This window comes from Manacus candei, unplaced genomic scaffold, assembly GCF_025592945.1.
Source record: "Manacus candei isolate 608988 ecotype Guabito, Panama unplaced genomic scaffold, ASM2559294v1 h1tg000033l, whole genome shotgun sequence".
Classification (NCBI taxonomy): Eukaryota; Metazoa; Chordata; class Aves; order Passeriformes; family Pipridae; genus Manacus; species Manacus candei.
The window spans coordinates 11801992-11808139 of record NW_026138081.1 but is presented as its reverse complement, the minus strand read 5'-3'; the positions used below and the strand labels follow the sequence as shown (position 1 = coordinate 11808139).

At 48.4% G+C, this 6148-nt stretch overlaps 1 protein-coding gene across 6 annotated transcripts in view; it reads left to right on the top strand.

Moving 5' to 3' along the window:
• The first annotated feature begins 2216 nt into the window (after window positions 1-2216).
• The window catches only part of TSPAN18 (tetraspanin 18), a 120793-nt gene continuing 116861 nt past the window's right edge, over window positions 2217-6148 (top strand). For 2 of the 6 annotated variants that reach the window (XM_051791757.1, XM_051791756.1), the window contains exon 1: window positions 2217-2370. The gene's annotated coding sequence lies outside the window, so the exon portion shown is untranslated. The remainder of the gene's footprint in view (window positions 2371-6148) is intronic. The other 4 variants (XM_051791752.1, XM_051791755.1, XM_051791754.1 and 1 more) reach the window with 3 other exon arrangements.

Below are 6148 nucleotides of genomic sequence, written 5' to 3'. Positions count from 1 at the left end.
ACACAAGTCTTTGGATACATCACCCTGCACTTTTCTTTCCAAAATATCAGAATAATGATGTCACTGGAGGGGGCAGGGGGCAGTTGTTGAAGAAATGCCAAGACTGTCCCTGATGAGGAAGGGATCTTGTCTATAGAATCTGGAGCTGTTTAAAACCATAGCGTTTTGGGCAGGACTAAGCCCAGTCAGCTTACAAGAAAACCTCTGCATGAGATCTGTGCGTAAGGCCCAAAAACAAGGGTGGGAGTTGGGCAGCTAGACAGATACATACACATTTTCATAGTTTATTCACTGATACACAGCAAAATTCCCTGGCATGTGGGGTCCTGCAACAGTCCTTGACAGTGCAGGGGTGCACATGTGAGATTTTTATGGAAGGTGCAGGGGGAGGACCAATGGAGCCCAGTTGAACAGTTCTGTAGAGCACAAATGTAATCTCTGCCTGAAAGAGCCATGATCTGCTGCTTAAGGGGTATGACAAGCCAGCCTCTTGGAAAATAGCAGTCTGAGTCCTTTGCAAAGGAATCAAATGAGGAACAAGGCTATTACCTCGTGTCAAACTGTGTCTAATAAAGAAATGGAAATCCCCTACTCTGCCACAAAGATCAAGGAGAGCTAGGATCATGCTGTGTGACACAAATAAATGAATAGCGAAACAGAAATGGAAAAACATGGGCCCAAATATTACAAGAAAATATCAGACCCTGAAATAATTGTCTGTCTTAAACAATAGACTGTAACAAAACACACATTACAAATATGGTCTGGTTTTGTAACGTAGTTTTGCTATTTTGCAGAAATAGATTTGGAACCATAACTGTTAAATTCTATGTGTATCTATGTCTATTTTTATATAACATTAGGAAAAAAAAGAAAGCCAATGCCAACAAACATCTACACCTGGGGAGCCCTGTAACTGTTCATTACCAAATATATGAGACATTAGCAGAGATATTTCTAATGAGATGCTGGCACATCTATTTTTCATTTACACTGCACTGTTAGACATTCCTGTAGTGTCTTGTTCTTCTACTAAACTTTAAGAGTCCAGACCTGCATCCCACGTCTTGCAAAGCATTGGCTTGAAATAAACAGGACTTCTTATCAGTACAAGGACACGTCTACATACTTGCAGGATCTGGCCCTTAAAGAATTGTTCTCTCTTTTGTTATATGAGAGTGCAACATCCAATTTACTAGTGCCCTTGTTCCTGAGCAAGATTGTTACTGAGAGTAACATGGTACTTCTGCACACCTCTCAATTTCTTTCCCTCCAGCCCAGCAAGGATTTTTTTGAGTATCAGGACCAGTGATGTATAGTTTCCCTAGGGATAGTTGAATTGAACCTCACTGTAGATTTCTTGATCAGATGCTGTTGGACTTGAGATGCAGTTGCCCTGTGCGCAAAAACAGTAAAAGAGACAACCTCTTCTACACAGTTACCTATTTTTCTGAAATTCATAGCTGTCAAGCAGTATTAAAATTGTTTAATGGGCTCAGAAGTTATTGGCACACACAGAGAACTCAACTGCACAAGCCATATTTACTTAGGAAACCAGGCTTAGGAGTGTTGGCTTTTCCCATGTCGCAAACATGGGCTCTTCGTTCAGTTTGGTATGCATCTTGGAAGTCTTTCCAGTCTCGCAGTGTCATCCTTTGAAGTTTCTTTGGCAGATCTTCGAAGGCATTTCGGCAGGTCTCACTGAGGTACCAGTCAATGAGTGACCTCCCTCCCACCTCCCTGGTCTCATTCTTTTGCGTCCCAGGGATCCTCCCGGTGCATCAGAAGCCCACTGAGTGTTACCAGGGTCACCCTGCCGACGGGGATTAGCCAGCTCGCCTTCGGTGCCTTCTGAGAGCTCGGCGGGCTCAGGGATCATGTGCAGCAAAAGATCCCAGGCAAAATGCCGCCCTTCCCGGGCTGCCGCTCCCGCGGCCCCGAACGGCGGAGACGCCGGGGAGGAACGGCTACGGGAGGGACGAATTGCTCCAGGCTGCCCTTGGCGGCTCCGGCCGAGGGCACTCGGAAAGTTTTCTGGCGAAGGAGGAGGCAGGCGAGAGGGGCAGGCGAGAGGGGCCGGCGGCGGGGCGGGCGCGGCGGAGCGGGCAGAGGCGCGCCCAGCCGGCGGGGCCGGGAGGCCGGGGCAGGGCCGAGCCGGGCCGGGCGGGGGCGGAGGAGGGGGCACGGCCGGGAGGTGGAGCCGGCTGCGCTGGCGGCTCCGGCGCTCCGCGGCTGCCGGGCACGGGGCACGCACGGTAGTGGGAGCCCAGCGCTGCCGGGAGCCGCCTGCCGCTCGGTCCGTCTGTCCATCTGCCCGCTCGGTCCGTCTCCCGGAGCCGCAGCCGCGGGAGCTGCTGCGGGCGTTGGCAGGTAACAGGGGGGTTTCGCCTCTGGTGCCCGCAGGGCGCGCAGCCTTTCCGCGGGCAGCGGTGCCGGCTCCGGCTTGGTACCCATCGCCCTCCCGCTGCCCCGGGACGCCCGGGGGTGCCGGCGGGGGGCACCCACGAGGGGCAGCTCTCGCCTCCCTTCCGCCGCCGAGTTGTTTTCCCGGGGGAGGGGGGGATGTGCTGGCGCGCCGTGATTCCCCGGGATGCTGGGCGTGTAAGTTTCCGGGGCTGAGATGTCAGCCAGCCCGACAGTAAGGGAGGTCGGGGTGGGCGCCCCGGCTGCCCGAGCCAGTTGAACTCGCCCCGCTGGTAACAACTCTGTGGGTCGGGCCCCGGGAGCGTCTCCGAGAGCCTCAGAGCCTGCCCTCGATATTTCTGTATTCTGTTACCCCCCCCACCCCCAACACCCATCCCTCTGGGATCCCTCTTCCCGTAAAGGCAAGCAGAGGAGCCGCTGGCGCTCGGAGGTTGTGCCCGGAGCGTCCTGCCCTGCTTCTGTGGCGTGTTGGGGTATGCTGCCACCATGGAAGTTCGGATGAGGAAGGTGGGAGAGTTAACTATCTTTCTGACTTCAGCCTGGCCCGCTAGGAATTTTCTCTTTCACACTTCGCTGATCTGCAATCCAACCAGCCTGGGCCAGTGCCCACTGTCTAACAGAAATTTATAGTTGCAGTAATATATTAGTGAGGTACTACATGGGGGTTTTGTAAGCTAAACAACTGGGCACTTAAAGTTTTATCATAATTTTTGTATTTAAATGTTAGATTGAGTGAGTAAACAGCATTTTCAGATGCGTTGTCCTTGAGTGTTTGTTTTCCTGAGAAGTCTGTTTGATAATCATAATTTCTGGTTTTTGGTTTTTTTTTTCTCTAGTACTTCTCTCAGCAGTTAGTAAGCTTGGCCTGACTACTGCTTGTATTTCTATAATAAGAGAAAATTTGAACACAAATAATAGACTCTAGGCACACAATTCACTGAATAGCCAATGGCTACCAAAGCTGCTTAGGCAGAAGTGTGCTGGAGATGGTTCTGTGCCTGGCTGGGTATATGCAAATTGTGAACATGGGCTCACCCTGGATTTTTGATAGTGGGTAAAAAGTGTATGGAGTTGTTAAAGAGTTGTATTAGTTCAACAAGATATATCCAAGTGTTCAATGGATTCTGCCAATAAAAGGCTTATTTTGGTACTTAGTGCTTTTGTAAGGAGCAGTGGTTGTTCTGTCACAAAAGTATACAAACTGAGAGCAAATGATAGGCATGTCATTTTGAGAAATAGGTACCTTCTTTATCTTTTTCATAATTTGGGAGGAATCTTTAGCATAATGTACAGATGCGCTTCTTTATCATCTGCTTTCACTGAAGTATTTGTATAGTATGTTAAAATGATTCGAATGTTTGACCCTCCCTGGAAGGCAGTTAATATTTCTATATTTGTTGTGGCTGCGGTACAGTTTTTGTTGGCGTAAGCTAAAATACCATGTGGTACAGTTGCCACGAATTTAAGCGTAGCGGGGTGAGAAGGAGAAAGGAAGAGCTTTAACTTCTCTGAGATGTTGCGAACTACCGTCAAAATCCAGATAAAATTTCTACCCTTCCTGCAAGGCAGACCCGTGCTACAAATTGCTCAGCTACCCGCGTTGTGCGTTTAAGCCCGTGAGATATGCAGGTGAACGGGTAGTTTACTCCTTGGGAAAGGGACAGATGGAGGAGGACCGTCAGTCCGCTGCCCAGAGGGTAATGGAGGCGCCGTGGGAAGCCAGGGAGACCCACGGCACCCCGGGCAGCCGCAGCTTCTCGGGTAGGGGCCAGGGCCAGTTATGGTGCCGGCTCCAAGGGGCTCGCTCGGGTAGCTGATGCTGGCAGTTTCCACGAGAGGGCTTTCTCGCTGTGCGGTGCCAGCGCGACCCTTCGGCAGAGCCCTCGGAGCGCCGGCCGTGCCTCCCCTCGCTCCTAGGAACGGAGGAGCAGAATGAACTTGAGGGTGGCTTGCGCTCACGGGGTATTTCAGATTTCCTTTGTAAATTACGGGGAAATCCCTTTATTACCCCTGAGGCTTAAGGATAAGACATCCTGGGAAGAACACCAGTCTTCTGTTTCCAGGCTCCCTTAGAACAGATCCCAACAACTTAATTTCCCCACAGTGGAAACCGAGAAGAGGCTGAGTGTGTTTTTCACAAAAGGGGAGTGGGGGGATCAGAGTGTTTGCATCCTCGACTCAGATGATGGCAACGAGCAACTCTGTCCTGGCGTGATCTCATTTTTGGCTCCTTTAACATGTATTATACGTCTCAGGGTGGGGCTAGGCAAAAGGGAAACAGGAATCATTGTGTGAGTATGAAAATGCTGAGCTATCCTTAAGCTCTTTGCCAAGTTGTCTATGTGTTGTTTAGTTCAAATAATTTCACACGCACACCATTGCAGGTCTGTTTTAAAAGGCAGAAACTGTATCTGCAACCAGTAATAATATTGCAGTTCATAAAACATGAGAAACATCTGTTACTGTGACTTCAATTTGTTTCTCTCTCCTTGGAATAACCAAGTTGACAGCTCAGTCAGGTTTAATGTCCTGTGCTAAACCTTTGCTCGCATGTCCCATGGCTAATCATGACTCACAGAATCAATAAACTCAGCTACTGCTTCACTGCAGTGACTTAATGGGGGAGCGGGAAGGCCTTCAGACCAGCTCGCTGCGTGGAGCTAATCCCCAACAGCAGACCATGGGAGTCAAATTTGGGTTTCTGCAAAACTGGGTCTATCATTTGCCCTTCCCACTTTCAGTGTGGCAGAACTGGCTGGGATCTCAGTTATCAGTGCTGAGCAAGTGACGGAGAAGATCTGCACTGCTGTAGGGGTAGTATTTTCCCTCCTAGCACCTATTGTCTTGGCTTAATCTGTCCCAGGTTGAATACTGTAGGCAGTTGAAGCAGAGCCATCTCATACTTTGAAGTGTGTTTATTGGCTTTAGCCTCTCATTACCTTGCCTTTTTTTTTTCTTTTTAAGTTGGGTTACTCTCTTCCCATCCTATCTTCCCCAAAGATCAGAATCAGAGCAGAGGCAAAATGTGAATTAAGTGACTGTATTTTTGTGAATGGGTTTTCTTGCTTTGCCCCTGCCTTCCTTGCTGCCTTCTGAAAGATCTCTTCATAATTAAAATATTATGACTATTCTTATGGTAGCCCTTCACTTGTGGCAAGGATCCTAATTTGATGTCAATGAAAAAATACTAGTTTCTGGCATAAGGGCAGATGACATTTCATCAGCTAGTGCATGCCCATTTTTTTTTTAAACCAGAGTGCTAAGACCATATGGACAGATAATGAGTTTAAGCTGATAAACAGCTTACAGATTTGCCCAACTAAAGGACTTTTTTCCTAGAAAACACATTTTCCTTTAAAATAAATAATGAAGTTCCTGTGTTTTTATTTAATTATCTTGACTCCTGTCTGTTCTCACCAGGCTGCAGGAAAACAGGCACAACTGCTCTGGGGACAGAAGCTGCTGGATTTATGGGGCTGTAGGTCTTAGAGGAGGAAGGACTTGAAAAGTTCAGATGCTAAGAAATTGAGGCCTAAGGCATCTAAATAAGCAGATGGTGGTCCAAGTTGTATTTAGAGAGTTTTGTGAGGTATTGCATAGTTTTTGACATCTTGAAGATGAGTCATTGCATGAGGTGGTAGTAGGTCTGAGGTCTGTTTGGGAGTTATAATTAAGCCAGATGGATATCTATACTCCTTGTTAATTCTGTGAGGCTACTGAAGCA